We start from the raw sequence: 19,288 nt of genomic DNA on the forward strand, positions 1-19,288 counted from the left end.
CCATCTTTATTCCTACACACGTGTCACTACCTTATTATAAAATATGACTAATGAATATAAAGTTAAAGAAAATATTACAACCTGCACTCGAATTGAGTCCCAAGGGATTTCATATTTTTATACACATGGAGTGGAACTGGATTTATTAATTTTTTTCTGTAAATATAATCAATTCAGATTGACTTTTACATATTACTTAGACCAGCATAACAAAGACAATGGATGTTTTATTTAAGAAAAAAAAATGAAGGTAATAATTTTTTTTTCCAAGGCAGGGTTTCCTCTGTGTAACCCTGGCTGTCCTGGAACTAGCTCTTTTAGACAGGCTGACCTTAAACTCACAGAGATCTGCCTGCTTCTGCCTCCTGCTTGCTGGGATTCAAGGTGTGAGCCACCTCTGCCTGGCGGTAATAAATCTTCTATAAGGAGTGTATCGTGGAAGGTGGAAAAGCCCGACTGTGGCTGAGTGTGCAAGCCTGGGTAACAGAGCTGGAAGACGGAGGAAGCCCTAAGGAGGGTGGTGGGGAGCTCCCTCGTCAGAGTTCCACCTTAGGCCGCCCTTTGGGGGAGGAACATTTAACTTCCTGTTCCAAGGTCTCACAACTGATACTAATAATTCCAAAATTAGTTCACAATAAAAATAGTACTAGCCCAAAACCTGACCATAATTTTTAACATTTCTTCTTAAGGCAAAGAATTCAAAGTTGTGGATGAGTAGCGACAGGCACACTTTTGGAAAATGAGTCATGTATACGTGGGGAATGCCTATATTCAGAAAGTAGGTCTCTGCCTTTTATCACCCGAGGCTTTTCACCCCAAAGGCTAAAGAAGTCAGAGGTCAGAAACGGGGGACATTTTCATGTCCCTGAAAAAAAAGGCAAAACTTGCCACATCCATTAGACTAAGCACCGCTTGACCATGGTTTGTCTTCTGCTTTGAAAAATACTCAAAAGAGGGTTGTCACTTTAAAGGCAGTGACAAGTTTTAAAGAAGACAATGAGCAAGAGACAGGACGAGCTATGTCAGCAACGTTCCCAGTCTGTGTCAAAAGGCTACACACCACTGGAACCAACTTTCTCCCCCACGTGAATGTGGTGGGAAAAATCAAAGCCTTCTAAACATTTTGAAGTCAGTGACCTTGTCGTCCCCAAATCTCTGGTGCTGGCTTGTTTATATCACGGAAAACAGTTACTCGAATAGGTCAATGCCAGAACACCAGATCCCTGAATCCAGTGTGTGTCTTTGTGACCAGAGACAAGTCAACAGAACATGGTTAAGAACTTTACCATCATGGGGCTGGAGACATGGCTCAGAGGTTAAGAGTATTGCCTGCTCTTCCAAAGGTCCTGAGCTTGGTTCCCAGCAACCACATGGTGGCTCACAACCATCTGTAATGGGGTCTGGTGCCCTCTTCCTGACCGTAGGCATTCACATATTGAATAATGTATATATAATAAATAAATATTTTAAAAAATAAATAAATATTAAAGAAGAACTTCACCATCAGCCTCCATGAAGCAACCTCCTACACACAAACTCAGCTGTCTACAAGACCATCCATCCAGACATATCCGTGGTGTCAAAAGTGTAGTCAAATAGATTGTTTAGTACAGATGGGTGTGGAGAGACAATAAAGACAGATGTCTAAAATATGGCAGGTCAACCCAGTCACTAAATTGTATTGAATAATACAGAACTATTTATGGACTCCCATTTCTAGTCTAAAGCACCATGCAAAATCAAGTTGCTAGAAGGCCCTGGATTAATGAAATACTTGCTGTGTGTTGTACCTAAAAAAAAAAAAACAAAAAAAAAAAACAAAAAAATCAGCTCCACAATCTGTCTGGCTCATAGTTATTGGTTATTAAGGCAGACTTTGGGGCTAGGGATCAGAGCCAGGCTAATCTGTAGGGAAAGAGATGCTTATTGATCCATGAGTTTTCTGGGAGCACAGCCTGGTGTGGTCTCCTGAATGCCTGTGACACTCACTGACCTTGCATTCTTCTGGATCAGCCCAGCAGAGTCAAATGGGGGGACGCTGTTCTCTTCCACTTTACACATCTCTTTCCCGGTCACCTCTTCTCCTTATACCTCCTTACACACACTGATAAGATTATACTTTCAGTGAGAACGATAGTTTTGTAGGTCAGCCGCTCTTCCCCGCCTCAACTCTCTTCCGGGCATCAAGGCAAGAACAGCTATACAGAGCCTGGTACTTCAGCCCGACTGCGTCCTTACATAAGGGGTTCACAACAGGGATGAGCCACGAGCTACCTCCCAGAGGGGCCAAGAGGGCTTTTATCTTCCTCTGTGCTAACTGTCAGATGTAACACACACTCCTTCCCTTTGGCCAAATGGAGGCCAGCTCAAAGTAGTTTAAAGGATCTGCCATTTTAATTTATTCTAGATAATTCTTCCTGCTATGCTTTGGAAAAAAAAAAGAATACTATCCTGAATCTCTATGAATGCCTCCCAAACCAGGAAGAGAGGTAAAGGGAGAAACATTTACAGGATGCCCTCAGATAACATGGTAAGCAGTGGCAGCTGAATTCATTGAAAGTAATAAAACATTAGCCACCTTCAGCTGGGTCCAGGGAGCAATTACCTGGAGAACCCAAACCTACAACTATCATCGCCGTTAAAGAATTCTTTGGCAGAATTTACACAGCAAAACACACGCAGGGTGGTGCTGTGCCCCCTCCCCCGCCCCGTGTATGTTCAAATTGTGTTTCAGCGGAACTGGATTGTAGAAAAAGCCAAGCTCAAGCTCTCGTCAGGGTCAGAAAACCAAGGCCTTTCGTCTGTGGCCATGTTTGAGGACTCTGGGCTTTGGAAGCTTAAGCAGCTTGGACTCCACCGCAAAGAAACACAAACCGTTATCCAGGGAAATTAAGCAAAGATGAGCCTACAACCTGCAGAACAACATTGGGTTTTACCTTTCCTGAAAGACACCTAGTCGTCCTCTAACCGTAAGCCACAGACACCGCGGTGGAGCTTAAAGGTTGTGAGGCGCGGCCTGCAGGGGGTAGCATTCACATATTAAAGGCAGAAAAGGTAAACCAAAAACATCACGATGCTTTTCACTTCCGAGGAGCTTGGCTACTGGGTTACCCTGTTCACTAGGTGACATTACTCACCGCGCCATTACCTAATCCGTTTTCGATCTTTGATCCGTTCCCCTCCCCCCCCCAGGAAGCCAGCAACTAAGAATAGCACAAATTATTCATCCTTTATAAATACAGTCTGGAGGATGTTGTGACATGACAATATTCCCCGAGACTCACACGTTCTGCGAGAGAAAATCGTCTCAGGCATCTGCTCATTTAAAAATAACATCCGGGGCCTGCGAGGGTCCTCAGTGGGTACAGGCGCCTGCCACCAAGACTGAGGACTTGAGTTTGAACCTTAAGACCCAGGTAGCGAAAGTTATCCTTTGGACCACCACAGGAGTACCCGGGTACGTGGACACCCCTCCCTGTAACACATACAACATAATAAATAAATGTAAAAAAAGTCTGTATTTTCAGCTTGCTATTTCATGATTTAAACATCATAGAAAAAGCAGAAAAGAAGTAAGACAAGAATCCAGGCTAAGAGGAGAAGACTCAAGGCACACATGGTGGCTCCAGGACTCTGTGGGACGTGGTGCAGCCCAGAGGTATCCAGGCTGGCCCTGCCATCCCTCTCCGGCCCCCACAAGGCTAACTTCCCCAGCTGGTCTTCCTCATAGAATCCTCCATGGTTCCGCAGTTTTCTTGATGAATTCCATAATGTCTTGACCTCATACGTTTGTGGGTATCTTAGACACTCATAAGGGCCACTAGACCTTACAGGGGCACAGAGAACAGAGACCCTGGGATCTCCACCACATCCAGAAGACAGGAAAGTCAGAAACATGGTGACTCGGAGACATTCTCAGGATGGTGGACTGTCAGCCACATGAATTTACTCGTGTCCGTTGATGCCTTGGGGGATCTCTGATGATATTTTTGTGACCAGAAAAGGAACATATTAAAAAGGCAAGGTGCATTTTCAGTTCCAGAGCCAGAGAAGGAATTCCTAAACCATGATGGAAGGATCTGACCATGGTTAGATCTGCCGTCATTGCAGATGACAGAATCCCACCAGCTCAGGTGTAGCACAGGTTACACTCTTATAGCCTGGTTCCATCAGTCTCTAATATACAGAAAAAGTGCTCTTTCAATAAAATGGGACCAGTGCTGAATGGTGGTGATGCTCGCCTTTAATCCCAGTACTTGGGATGCAGTGGCAGGTGCAGGTGAATCTCTAAATTTGGGGCCAGCCTGGTCCATAGAGCAAGTTCCAGGACAGCTAGGACTACATAAAGAAACAAAATAGGGCTAGCTCCATCCACTCAGAAAAAAAAAATTAAAGAAAATTTACCTAATTATTTGACAATATCAGAGAGAATAAATTCACTGATCAAAGTCGCCATAGCACAGAGAGTTAATTCTTGAGATTTTCACCCTTCTGAATAGAATGATCAGGGCATATAGGGATGGGTGAATCAATAAAACAGTGACCTGCTTTGGGCACGCAGAAATATTTTGCACTAGGATCATCAAAGGGCTAAAGTTCTTCCCCCCCCACACATATGGCTAAAGTAAGCAAACATAGTTACGATCAAAGGGGTAAAATGTAAATATCGAAAGTGTTAGTCTACTTGCTAAAAATGAATTGTCACGGTGAATTACATATCAATGGTACATCTCACATGGCCCACAGGAGTGGAGCGTGGATGAGCACTCGGTGTGCAATAAGTCATTTTATGGGTGCTCTGCAGATAGGCGCTACCATGGCGATTTTCCAGAAGAATGGCCCGCTTGGAGGACCTGGGAAATGTGTCCCAGACAGGCAGTGAATGCCTGCGGCTGGGAACAGGGGCAGTTAACGCGACCCCAGTGTGTGTTGTGCTTGGTAATAAGTCCAAATTGCTCACTTAGGTATTGTATGACCAGGCTGGTTCCGCCTCTTAGGGGTCTGTAGGGAAACCTAACTCGGGGTGTGTACCTTGATACTGAGGCCAAAGTGATATGGAGCCAGCGGGAACTAGAGTTTGGAGTTTTATCTCCTTTTCAGGGCTAAGGATGTTGCGGCACGATCTTCTTCTAAAAGGTCCGGCAAGGTCAGGAGCCACTGCTCAAGCAGGGCTCTGGGTTGCTGAGCTGACGCCCTCAGGCTAGATGCATTAAAATCATCACCAGCTTAGGATTTGTTTAACTTACCGTGGTCCATCAGGATATAACCTCATAGTAAACTCCTGAATGCTTACACAGTCTCATTTTCTGTGTGATGGTATCTTATTCATAGTGCAAACGTAACAGAGTGCCTGACATCCAAAGAGACAGCTGTCTTAGGTAAAAAGAAAATGTATTTTATTCTACGGGAGCAGTTGCTTTCGTATCAGACACCCAGCGTATTAAAACCATCGCAGCCCAGACTCCCAATCTCATTATTTAACTCTGCAGAATTTAGTGGCGGTTTGTAGAGAGACGGGCAGGCTTTTCCCCTCTTGTTGCTTGTTTGTTTAAAGGTGGCTATGTGTCACGGGTTCGGGCTGTACATGAGCTTGGATTCAATCTCATCAGTGTTTTCTGAAGGGTTGTGGAGATGCCCAACCTGCATCAAACGAGCAATCAGAATCTGTGAGTGTCTCACTTCATCACCCATAAAACGCACCCGCAAACAAGATGTCATTTGGTGTTTGTGTCCTTTATGGGAAGTGGGAGGTTCAGTTATTTTCATTTTAAAGCGAGGAAGCTGAGTCCAAGGGGCTTTCTGGTGTGAGCCACACGTGTGTAAACAATGTCTGTGCAGAGTGTGCAGACAGCATCATCGCATTTTGCTGCCTTGTACACTTCACAAATACCGCAAGTCCAGTGCAGAAACATGGATACGGCAGTTTCTCACTCAGAGCCATGCCGTTGCTCAGGACGGGTTTCAGTACATAATCCTAACATTATAATAAGGTTACTAATTCTACAATATTTAAAGCCTCAATACTGGACCATGTCATTTCCTCCCATTATTCCTCAAGAACAACCAACTGTTGTCTTAGTCACTGGCCTATTGCTGTGAAGAGACACCATGACCAAGGCAACTCGTCTAAACTCAAGCACTTAGCTGGAGGCCGGCTTACAGCTGCAGAGGTTTAGTCCATTATCATCATGGCAGGGAGCATGGTGGCATGCAGACATGGCACTGGAAAAGTCGCCAAAAGCTACATCCTGATCCACAGGCAGAAGCGGGAGAAAGAGGAGAGGGGAGAGGGGAGAGGGGAGAGACTGGGCCTGGCATGGGCTTATGAAACTTCAGAGCCCACCTCCGGTGACACACTTCCTCCAACAAGATCACACTCCCTAATCCTTCTAAAGCTTTCAGACAATTCCACTCCCTGGAGACCAAGCCTCCAAATGTGTGAGCCTGTGGGGGTCATTCTCACTGTTAACAGGCGTTTAATAACTATAGAATTATTCACTCAGATTCCAAAGGGCTGTGTATTTAAGACTGTGTACAACCACTTTTGTTGCTGAGATAGTGAAACCAGCAATCTTTTTATAACAATTTTCCCCACTTGACTTCAGACGTTTGATATGCACACGAGAAATGGCTTCAGCTTTCACTCTTAAAAAAGGAGCACACAATCACAGGAAACCCCTCACTTCTGAAAAACTGGAATAAAGTGTTTCATCTCGACCCGGAACACTTCATCATCCACACATGGCAGCAAACACAAGCAGGATGCTACTGTGTAAATCACAGGAATCCGATGGCAAGTTTCCCAAGAATGACTGGACAGGAGACACACCAGAAGCCCCCAACCCAAGAGTCTTCCCCAACATGTCTGGGTGCATCCCGCACTTCATGGGCATAGTGCCCAGCATTTCCCGTTTTTGCTTCAGCCCAATCACCATCTTGGCTGCCCATATCTATTCTGCTTTTGAAAGCGCCGTGGGGCTCACATGACTATGCTCTCATCTCTACAATGAAGAATGCTAATAGTTTGACGGATCCTTCCAGCTTCTGAAGCTTAAATTATCCATGTAATTACACGAACGAGCTAGGATAGCGTTTGAAGGTTCTAAATAATGGCCCGTGCCTATCAGGCTTCTCTGGGGGGGGGGGTTGGCTCTTCATTTTGACTCAACCTGGGGTAGGGGACATCGTTCCCGCCTTTGCCATCACCTCTTCTAGAAGATCTCTAGACAGTCACTTACTCTGTGGGAATGTAGGAGGAGCCCCCAGGGTGGGCGCCACTTGGTGGAAAACAAGACAAAGAACACAGACGTGGAGTCTTGGCTCTCTGCCGGTGAAGCATGCCAAGTGCCAGAGCAGAGAGAAGATAGGAAAGGCCTTCCGAGTAGACGTGAAACTTCACAAGGGTGGTGGTGCCTGAGCTTGCTTTACAAAACTGATAGATGCTCAGAATGGACAGGATGAGATACAGGAGAGGGGTATGAAAATGACGCAGAATTGAAGCATGCATTGGCACTGGTGAGAGGTGTTATGACCTCCAGTTGGAGCTATGGGGTCGGCATGAACATGCTGCCACAGAAGAGTGTGTGCAGGCCGCCAAGGACAAGGCTAAAAAGTAGGAGGAGTTTTGGAATAGGGGGGTAATATGGCCAAATCAACACTACCAATGAGTCAGTGTGATCTAGACTAGCAGCCCTGTGCAGGAGTGATATTAGCGGGAGTCACGGGGTGGCTATGGCTCTGCCAGCATCGTGATGGGAAGGCCTGGAGTGGCAGGCTGCATCACAGGGCACTGATCTTTCTGTGATGTGTGTTACTGGGAACAGAGCACAGAAGGAAGCCGGAGATGAGGAAGACTGGCTCTCTGTCGGGGTAGACTTGACCTGGAGATTCAGGAGTGGAGTAGGAAGGATGCGATGCAGAACAGCCAGGTGAAATCGTCACGTGGAAGCTAGAAAAGCAAGCAAGGATGGGTTTCTGACAAACTCCAAATCATTACCATGTAGATCTGGCCACCATTCAGCTGCCTGGGGTTCTCTTCCCATTCTAGAAGCCAGTGACCTATTTCTGGGGAGCTGACCTGAAGGACAAGGCTGGAACGAGATGTTGCACTGGGCATGTGTGTTACTGACTTCCCCGGGAGCCTCTTTCTTACCCTCTTCCCAGATGGGGTTTCTGAGGTCTTAGGAACATGGAATGAGTGCAAGGCGGGATTGAGGAGACCAAATTCTGGATCAGTCTGGTCCTTTTAATAAAGGCAAGCGTATTGACATGCCCATCACTTCAGATGTAAGGAATAGTTTCTCCTCCCCGCCCCATTACAGAACGCGCAGTGTGAAGGACTGACACCCACCCCTTGCCCCGTGTTCTCCCTGACTGACATCTCCCTAATGGTCCCCAGCCATACTCAGCACCGTTTGCCCGAATCAGCACTGCTTTTCACCTAGTTAACTGTTTACTCCCTCATGGACACAGCACCCTAAGACAGGCTTCCTCCGGCGCAACGTCTCCAGTTCTGTCCCTTGCGTTAGCTGTAGGCTGTGACACGTTTAGCTTGTCAGAACACATTCTGGACATACGTCAATCCTGCTTTTTATGTAACCCCGTCGAAGCACTAAAGTCTCCTGAATAAAATGCTCATGAGCTATACAACCAGCATTAAACCAAAACAAATGTTTTTCTTCCCCCGGACCATTAGTGTGACCTATTGAGATGACAGTTCACACTCTTCCTATTCACTGTCTAGATTTTCCCCATCTTCATCGTGACGATTAGGTCCAAGGCCTTTCAAAATCTGCAGTATTAGCCAGCAGCTTTCCCGAAGACATGTTTTCATCCAATCATTTGTCTAGGTTTAGACTGACAGACCATGGTCGGTCATAGTCACTGGCAAAAGTGTGATAGTTCAGTACTTGTGTGGAATAAGCAATTAGATAAGGCAGAGTGATTGACATATTCATCACCGCAAAGATTAATCACCGCTTTGTGTTGGGAGCAGTCACAGCTCTAACTATTTTGGGACATTATGACCACTCATTCTTAACTGCGGTCACCCTACTGTGTCACACACAACTCTAGAAAGCAAGTCCCTAATAGACTACATTTTTTTTTGCACCTATTGGCCAATCCTCCTTCTCCTTCCCTGCCCACTCCACTACTTTCTACTTCTGTAAGATCAATCGTTTTACTTCCGCGACTGGATTGGGCCGCGCCATGTTTGCAGAAGTCCTATCTTTCGGATGACGGTCCTCGCTACGTTGGTGAAAATCCCTGGTTCTCATTTGCTGGGGCTCACACTTCCCTTCCAAGTGTCTCAGATAGCTGTAAAGTTGTAAATTAATTCTTACAGTCAGAGTTGTAGGGGAAATTATTATTCTCCTTGTGGATGAGGAAGTGGCTGTCTGGACTAGACTGTGTGACTCAACCCAATTTCTGGATCTTTTATAATGAACCATTCACAGCCAGCCTGCCCTCACTTTAAAAGTCCTACATAAATCACACCCCGTTTTAGCTGTTGAGCTTCTTTTATTTATTTATTTATTTATTTTTTGTTTCCAGAAAAAAAAAAAGTGTGCCACCATGTAGCGTATTGTGAAGACAGGGATCTGTTTGGTGCTGGGATAAAACAAAGAACTTATATGTTTTTGGTTTGGACAAACGGTGGCGTGGAGATGTTGTTTTATTTTTCTGTTCTTGTGGCAAAACTCTACAACCAAGACAATTCATAAAACATTTAACAGGGATGACTGTTTCGGAGCGCTAGAGTCCATGACGGCAGCAGTAGGAGGTAGAGAGGCATATTGGGGATGACCCCCCCATCCCCCCCAGTCTTCTGAAACCACAAAGTCCACCTGGGTGACACACCTCCTCCTCCAGGCCACACCTCCTAATTCTTCCTGAACAGATCCAGCAACTGGGAACCAAGTATTCAGACATACGAACCTGTGGGAGACACGCTCACCCAACGCACCATGGATGGCAGCAGATTTTCCCAGAGGGCCGACTGTGGCCTTTGGGATCCAGGGATGGAACCAACTGTAGCCCAACTTTAACACAAGCTGGAATACTTGATTGCCTGTCTGTAAAGTCCTCCAAGAGACCCTTTAAACACACAAGCCACTAACCTGTCCTTCCTGTGTCTTCCATGGCTGCCACCCACAGCGCAGAGAGCAGCTAACTTCCCCACCTGTCTCCGTGACAGCACCAAGACCATGTTTCCTTTGTGGATCCACATGCGCTACAAACTTCCTGCGGACGGCTCTGCTCGTCCCTCTTCAAACTTAGAGCCAATTAAGGAATACAGTACACCTGGACGTAGTGAGACGCCCTTTTCCAGAGGTGTGCAACCGGGGACCATTTCAGACAGATTTAAGCGACTGTCTTATTTTCCACATTACCTCATAGCCTGTGAAGCAATTTCACCAAACTCAGGTTTTAAAAATAGGTAGCCAAACAGTACCCTTAACAGCGTACATCCTAGGGCAAGGGAAGGCGCCATTGCCTGGACTGAGGGCTCAAGGTTTAAGTATGGTTTCTCTGCTCCTCAGCACCAAGAACGCTCCCTTCCCCTTCCCCCACGAGGGTAGAAGCTAATTCAAGAAACCCATTCAAAAACCCGCCATGTCACCTAAGTCCTAACCTTGAAGGATCCAACTGAGAAATGCTTATGTGGCCAGTACCTGAAGATTGAGACCTAGATCCCCTGGGTCACTTCAGAACCAGCCTGGGCTGGAATCTTTCCTATTCCCAATCTTGTTCACCCCACTCCCAACCTTCCCCGCTCCCATAGGCCGCATGGTTGCAGCCTGGCCTGTGTCAATGTTAACTGCCCCTCCTGCCACTGTCACAAGAAATACAGTGCAGGGGACCCCAGGCAGGCCTGCTCTTCTACAGCGTTGGAGTCTCTTTCTATTCAAATGGAATTTAGATTTAAGCCGCAATCAGATCAGGGATTTACAGTCCTTTCTACTTTCATTCATTTCGTGGATTTCAACCCTCTTCCGGTTTTAATCCACTGTACTTCACAGAGAATTACGTGGGTGGTCGACCAGCCTGGGGTAGGTGAGGCAGGGGGGTATCCTCTTTAGCAGAGAGTCCAAGGCGGGGCCGACCACTTGACTCACTCCGCTGGGTTGGGTTGACCTTAATTCCCCGAGAGGACCCTCTACTCTACACCCGCCCCCTCGGAATTTAGGGATTTTTGGAGTCCCTCCCCCTTGCTCCCAGGAGGATTTTAGTGTTGGAACCCACGCTTTCTTTGGAGAGAAAGCCCTGGCGGCTTCCCTTCTGCAGAAGGAAAAGCGAAAGCCGCCAGAGGCAGCTCCAGCCAAATGCGCTGCGAGTCTGCAGCTCCTAAGACCGCAGAGGTGGTCACTGAATAGTACAGACCCGGTTCTCAACTTCGCGTGTTACTTGGAGACCCTGGAACCGGTCTCCATCTGCTCACAGATTCCAGCTCCGGGACTGCCTCGTAGTCCCAGTGCAGCTTTGCCTGGCCACCCCTTGCGGCCGAACATGCTCGGCGCTAGCCCGCGCGCCCCTGGCTCTCCCGCTTCCCAGTAGGGCGCGCCCCAGGGAGTTCCGAGCCTTCAACTTCTGCTTTCCCCGTGGCTAGACGCCCTGGTATCCCCAGCTGAGATCCTGACAGTCCGGTCTTGTGAAGACGAAACGTTCGACGAGAGGCGCTTTCCTGCATTTTGAAAAACAGCCCAATCTGCCTCGCGAACGCGCAGTCTCCAATCAAAAGATTTTCGTCCCTGGACTAGTTTAGGTGGAGGGGCCGGGAGTTCGAGATCAAGGAGAGGAGACAGAAGCCCCGAGTTGCTGAGATATCTCTGAGCTTAGTTGGCTGCAAAGGGCTAAGGGGCCCTGTGGCACTGCGGGGCAAGGGGAAGAGGGTTCCTGCACCTCTGCCTCCCAGAGAAGCCAAGACACCTACGGACACGCACGTGTAAACACACACACACACACACACACACACACACACACACACACACACACGAGAAAGCAACCATATCCTCACATTCTGCTTTCGGCACCCTCCACGCAGTCAGCTCAGAACCGGGAGGTCAAACCACTGACCACCCGCACGGGGCTGAAATCCTGAGACGAGAGGAAGGTTCTGGCCTCAGCTCCAAGGCTGGTGCCCTCTTAGGAGGCTTCTCAATTCCGCCCAAGATGGGCAAGATTAGGTTCCAGATCCCATCTTTGGGCAAAGGCTTTGGGCAGCGTGGAGGAGGGGATAGGAAGAGCACTGGAAAGCGAGTCCTCACAGAGAACTAGCCAGCCTCTGGCTCACAACTAGGCAGCGGGGGCCAGGCAGTCGGAACCCCAGGCGCTCCAACTCCTGCAAGGGTGGGGAGCACAGTGACAGCAAGCACCACTCCGCGCGCGTTGGCACGGGCACTGAATCTCCGAAGAGGCAGGCTAGGCATCCAGTGCCGAGGGGTGGAGGCGAGAGGGCGGAGGAGGAGTTGCCAGAGCAGAGAGGGATGACGTCCTCCAGAGCCTCTGGCTCTTGGGGACAGAGATTCGCGAGCTCTCTGGGTCCGGCGCTCTGGGTCGGGGGAAGGCGATCACTGGGGAGCCGCGCCCCACTCTTGCTGCGTCTTCAACGCGGCGAACACGGGGGCTAAGTCGGGCTAGCCCGAGCTAGAGTGCAAGCCTTCAGGCTACCTACAAAACACCTTTCTGCTGGTCTCTCGACTCGGGGTGTCCGCTCAGGAAAACCTACGCATTTCAGGAGGGCGCCGGCAGGTAGCCTCCAGCCCGGCCAGTCTTGCCTCTTCCTCGCTTCTTAACAATCGACCTCAGCCAAGGGCAGGCGCCTGCTCCCCGGCCACTGCCCACGGGGCGAACTGGCGCTCTGCATTGGCCCCTACTACGGGAAAGGAGGGGACATGGGGTGGAAAGGCGCTCACCTGGATAGTAGAAGCCTTCCTCTCAGTCTTCTTTCCGAACCTGTTCCCAGCCCCCAGGCACAACCTTCCTCGTCGAAAACAAAGTAGTGCAAGGGCACAGGGATGGAGCGCTGCTCCCTAGTCCTTGCACAGCGGCTGTTTCCCTTTGGCTTTTTCCAGGTCTGGGTTAGGACTCAGCGGCGGGAAAGGGCTCCCGGAGGCTGCAAAAGGCCGCCAGACCCAGGTTCCTCCTGCAGCGGTGGCGGCAGCACCTCCAACTTGCCACCTGCAGCGCGCATTGGGCGCCTGTGACAGCCGGTGCCGCTCAGCCCGAGCCGGCCCGCCCTCCGGGCGCTCTAGTTGGCTGTGCCCAGCGCCTAGGCGGACCCCATGCTTGGCCCCGCCCTATACCGGCCTAGGAACTGGGTGCGCTCCCAAAGTCTTTTGCCAGGCCTCCCAGGGCTTGCTAGTCAGCAGCCTCTGCAAGCATGGAGGAATCCTTCCCACCCGGACCCAGACACTCAAGTGCACACTCTACGCTATCTGTAGGTAAAGACTGGAGGAAGGAAAGAGGTTGAAAATGTCCCTTCGTGTACTCAAGTGTTTGAACAAGGGGAGTATTTTCTGTTGGTGGCCTTACATGTTTTCAATCTCTGGAAAGAACACTATATCATCACAGAGTCAAGGGATGTAGATCAGAAACTGGCTTGGGGGATGCTTTGGGTAAGTTTCACTGCTTTTCCTCCTCCAGACCCTTGGGTCCCAGCACCCACAAAACCACTCCCACAATGTGCTCTGAAGGCAACTATGTCAGCCTCTTGCTTTTGAGATTCTGCCTTGGATTTAGAGAGTCCCAAGCATGCAAACTCATGGCCCATGACCGTGCAGTTACACAGCCTGTACTTTGTATGACTCCTTAGGCCTTGGATGGTAAAAAAAAAGCGTATATTATCTGCATTTCTGGTTCCACATCTATCCTGGAGACATAACTCCCAGTGCTCCAGCACAATCTACCTAGGCCGTTCAGGAGCTTCTGCCACTTAGCAGCTCCTGGAGCAGAGCATTTTGGAAAGCTGATTTGGTAAAGCCTTCCCAGGGATAAAAGCTATATTAAAAAAAATGACAAGTACAAGTCGGAAGAGCCATCTAATCAACCAGAAATGTCTGACTCTTGGGTATCTCTGTGTGAATGGACTCCATTGCCAAGTGCCTATTAGTTTAGAAACATTTCAGAATTAACTGTCCAAATAGCACATTTAATGGTCCATTAGGGACCTGTCGACGCCCGAGAGTGCAGGTGTGGCTCTGCTCGATGTAACTGTTCTTTCATGGGTTCTGTGAAAGTCTCTGTGGAGTGAAGGGGAAGAAAAGACTAGAAAGGAAGTTGGTAGTTAGGTCCTTACAAGGGGGTGCATTCGGGGCAATCTGCACCAGCCAAGTTGACTGCCTGTCAAATACTGGTTAAGTAATTTGTGCTATTTTGTAGTAACGGTTCCCCAACGTTACAGTAAACATTTTGTTTCATGAGGGCCCCGTGAGTCCACCTTGGGGATTGAGAACACCACCTTGCTCCCCACAGAGAGTATTGTCACCACTCTCAGAGAGGACAAAACAGCCCTCACCCTTCTCCAGGCTCCAAAAATCTTCGGTAATACAGACGGGCAGCAAAGCATTCAAAACGAAATATTTCAGCCCTCTGCTGAGTGTTCCCATAGAGAGTTGCCCTTTGACCTGAATTGGGTAAAACAATGAACAGAATGAAGGTGTGGCTTCCACAAGCTGGAGTCCAGGTTTACTTAATCTCCAGGGAATACCTGCTTCAGTGGCGGTAGAAGCAGGCTCTAGATGATTCTAATACCAGGCATCTGGTCCACTCACACCCCGCTGAGAGGCCAGGGCTCCACAAAGGGCAGTTCTGTCAGGGGCTTTGGAACTGTCCTGAAAGTTCTTGCTCAGGGAACGCTTTTTCCCCCCCCCTGCAACCATAGAAGAGATAAAACGGCAGCAACAACCAACTACGTGTGAATAAGAAAGCCTGATGTTGAATAGAGACCTTTCAGAAGAGAAGCTCCAAGTACCTGTTGATAGTGGGAGAATTTTTTTTCTTTTTTTATTTATTTATTAAAGATTTCTGTCTCTTCCCCACCGCCGCCTCCCCTTTCCCTCCCCCTCCCCCAATCAAGTCCCCCTCCCTCATCAGCCCAAAGAGCAATCAGGGTTCCCTGCCATGTGGGAAGTCCGAGGACCACCCACCTCCACCCAGGTCTAGTAAGGTGAGCATCCAGACTGCCTAGGCTCCCACAAAACCAATAGGTGCAGTAGGATCAAAAACCCATTGCCATTGTTCTTGAGGGGCTCAGTAGTCCTCATTGTCTGCTATGTTCAGCGAGACCGGTTTTAACCCAGGCTTTTTCAGACCCAGGCCAGCGGGCCTTGGTGAGTTCCCGATAGAACATCCCCATTGTCTCAGTGTGTGGGTGCACCCATACCATCTTACACCTGTCAGAATGGCGAAAATAAAAAACACCAATGACAGCCTTTGCGGAGAGGTTGTGGAGAAAGGGGTACACTCATCCATTGCTGGTGGGAATGCAAACTTGTGCAACCACTCTGGAAAGCAGTGTGGAGGTTTCTCAGGAAATTCGGGGTCAACCTACNGGATGTGGACCCATTTTTATTACCTTTAATAAAATCTCCAACTCTGCTTCAAACAGGATATGCCTGGAATTCTTTTCTTCATCAAAGCCATGAACCCTGATTTTCCTGAATTGAGGCCCCAAATAAGATTAAAGGAACCCCTTAGGCCTCAAATAGGATTAAAGGAACCCCTTAGGCTAGTGAGGGCATCAGCGGAGTTGGCCACAGAAAACTGTGGAGACAGGGCAGCACATGGCCTGGAAGCGCTCCCCCCCATCAGTGTCTTGGCAAGCACTCAGCACACACCAGCTGTGTGGGAAGGGACCAAGGGCACAGTGATGCCAAAGCCTCACTCCTGCGGTCCGTGAGGGAGACAGACACACAGAAATAAAAGCCAGATGAGTATCCGCCTGAATATTAACCTTCATCAGGCGATGAAAGGAGACAGAGACAGAGACCCACATTGGAGCACCGGACTGAAATCTCAAGGTCCAAATCAGGAGCAGAAGGATAGTGGGAGAATTTAGCAGCTGCCGGAATGCTGAGTGGTTTCAGCTGGTGAAGGGGCAGGCAAGAGAAATTGCTGGAGCTTAGAGGCTTGGTCGTTGATACTGAGATTGAGGACGGAGCTCCAGGAGCCAGCAGTCATGATTTTAAATCTGGGCTACAACCCTCCAGTATGTGACCTGTAGGTGTCTAAGTAGGATACACGCTTAAGCTTCATTTTTCTGACTTATGGAGAGAAGATACAGGTGCGTACAGGGGAGAGCTGGTGGAGGGAGTAACGAAGGTGATTCAGCTGAGACGCTCCACACGCAGGGGACCTTCGACAAGCAGGGGCATTACTGTGAAGTGCTTAACGGGCTCAAAGGTCGCCTGGAACTTGTGCCGCTTGCTGCCAACGGACTATCTGCTATCTGGGGCCCATCCTGCCTATGTGCTCTTTGTGACTGAGGATTTCACTACCCTTGAACGGTCCCCTAGTTGAAGGTGATGTGTGTGTCAACAGCTTTGGTACTGGTCGGCTGTTTTTATCCATGGTGACTATCCGAATGGGTGAATGTCACTTGATGGGAGAGCCTTCCGCATTGTTTAACACAAATAACTGTTGCGCTGGGCGAGTTCTTTTAAGGTGACATGGGCTCCCATCCTTCAGCCTCTCCCTTTTATAATCTTTCGCCATCTCTTACCCTCCGTGTGACCTCTGACCTTAAAAGATGAACACTGTGTTCAGTCCCACCCTCTCAGCAAAATAGCTTTGTGAACACTTGTTCTGGTGAAAGTCGTGCCTGTGCACACGCGTCCTCGGCAGGGTCGTGCCTGTGCACACGCGTCCTCGGCAGGGTCGTGCCTGTGCACACGCGTCCTCGGCAGGCCAGGCTGCTACACTCCTTACACACACCGAGCTTCCTCGCATTGAAAACTCACCAAACTAGGCCTGGTGGTTCAGTGTGGTGCTAAGGCGGGAGGGTCCTGAGTCTGAAGTCAGTCTGGGATATAGAGAGAACCCTGCTTAAAATAAACAGAAGGAGAACATACCCCAAAAATAATTCCTTTTCAATCTTTTGTATGGTGCTGCTTAGTCATAACATTGAAGGAAGTCCTAATTTGCCCCCGAATGTATTCTTTTTCTGTAGAAAGATGGAATTAAACTAAAAAACAAAGTCCCATTTTCATAGTTTATTTTAAATTTTAAAATAGTTCCAAATGTAGAAAACAGGAGATCATATATCTCTCCTGGTTTTATCAACTGTTATTATTTTACATTTGATATATCCTTAAATAGAGGATTTTTAGATATATAGGTGCTCACAATCAATGTTCTTTTTATAACCCACTAAGAACAAGAAAGGACAAGGCCAAACTTAAGGCTCTGCACCTGATGTGGGAGTCCCCTCTGTGTGCTGTGATTCCCGTGAATGAATAAAAAAACTGCCCTGGCCTGTTGATAGGGCAGAACTTAGGTAGGCGGGGAGATGAAACTGAATGCTCAGAGAAAGAAGGGTGGAGTCAAAGAGACGCCATGGATCTGCCACTGGAGATAAACGTGCTGAAACTTTGCTGGTAGGCCATGACATCTAGAGAGTTCATTCAATAGCTACAGAATCCATTCAACATCTCCAGAGTCCATTCAGCATCTCCAGAGTCCATTCAGCATCTCTAGAGTCCATTCAACATCTCTAGAGTGCATTCAGCATCTCTAGAGTCCATTCAACACCTATAGAGTCCATTCAACATCTATAGAGTTCATTCAACATCTCTAGAGTCCATTCAACACCTATAGAATCCATTTGACATCTATAGAATCCATTCAACATCTATAGAGTCCATTCAACATCTCTAGAGTTTATTCAACATCTCTGGAGTCCATTCAACATCTCTAGAGTCCATTCAAATTTTGCCAATTTATTTTACAGTGCCAGTATTTTCCTTTTCTAGTCCAAAAAACTCAAGTAGAGAATCATACATTATATTTAGTTGGTGTGTTTCTCTACTCTCTCTAAATCTACAAATTTTGTTGAGTCTCCCCTCACCTTTCCTGATTTCGATGGCCAAAGGCTATTTCTCAACTTAGATCCATTTGGTGTTTCTTATGTTTCACCCAGTGCATTCCTGAATAAAATACCAAAGAAATGATCTTGTACTTTTGAGTGTATCCGTTCAAATCATATGGTGTTTAACTCACCCATGGTTGGTTGTGGTAACGTGATCACCTAGATTGGTGAATACTGGGATTATCTATTATAAAGTCATCATTCTTTTTGCAACCTAGGCCTGGTACTGGATACATTCTGAGCATACAAACACTGTTGTCCTTGGGTTCTAGTGGGATTCCTGTCTATGTCTGCCACAACCATGATTTGTAAGACACAATTTTCTATTTGCATTTCTTTTTGTATTTATTTTTTCAGTCTTTTACAAACACTCTCACCTTTTATTAACTTATTCTAACATAGGTTTATTAATTCCTATCCCATTTAATGGGTGGCATTCTGCCGCCCTCATTATGTTTTGAAGCCTAGATTAACTCAGATTTTGATGTTGGGTGTCCCTTTAAACCAGGACAGTGATCTCTAAGCACTCACTGATAGTATCACAAGATATCCCACCTTGTACTTGGGCTATCTCAGTCCTTGGAAGAGCTCTCTTTCTTCCAGGAATCAATGGTTTTTTTTTTTTTTTTTTTTTTTTTTGCTACAGAATGTCGTTCAGAAATTAGTTAGAGATTTGGCCCTGACTATTTCTTCCAACCGGCTTATTAGTTGTAAATTCCACAGCCTCTCAGAGGACAAAGCAGGGAATAAAGGATACAGATTCATACATAATAATACACAAATACCTCTACTCTTATATGTGTGTATGTATGTATCCATTTAGCGGTATCTTTACTCTTCGTTTATAAATGAATATCTCTGTTGATATCACAAGTCTGTCGCAAGAACTCCAATTCTAAACAAACACATCATGGTTCTTTCAAGCTTACTCCCTTCTATTAATTGTCTTCTCTGCAGAGCAATTCCAGAACTCCCATTCCCCTCAGCATATTGACTTTACTGCTGCTACACACGTCTTTTCAGAAGTAAGAGCACTACAAACCCCACTCCACTCTTGCCTCTGTGGCCCCTTTGCTTTCCCATTGGGCTTGTTTCCCACCAGAATCCCTCCACTCCATCTTCTTGGTCCATCTCCTACCACTACCTCATTAGATACTGGCCACCCCTTCAGGGAATGGTTTTCCTATATTGGAGTTCTCA

At 47.6% G+C, this 19,288-nt stretch overlaps 1 protein-coding gene across 1 annotated transcript in view; it reads right to left on the bottom strand.

Moving 5' to 3' along the window:
- The window catches only part of Epb41l3 (erythrocyte membrane protein band 4.1 like 3), a 208,686-nt gene extending 195,480 nt beyond the window's left edge, over nucleotides 1–13,206 (bottom strand). The window contains exon 1 of the mRNA XM_050166200.1: nucleotides 12,918–13,206. The gene's annotated coding sequence lies outside the window, so the exon portion shown is untranslated. The remainder of the gene's footprint in view (nucleotides 1–12,917) is intronic.
- Nucleotides 13,207–19,288: the final 6,082 nt, after the last annotated feature.

Source organism: Alexandromys fortis, unplaced genomic scaffold (genome assembly GCF_014885135.2).
Source record: "Alexandromys fortis isolate MF-2015 unplaced genomic scaffold, M_Fortis_MF-2015_v1.1 scaffold_143, whole genome shotgun sequence".
NCBI classification, from domain to species: Eukaryota; Metazoa; Chordata; class Mammalia; order Rodentia; family Cricetidae; genus Alexandromys; species Alexandromys fortis.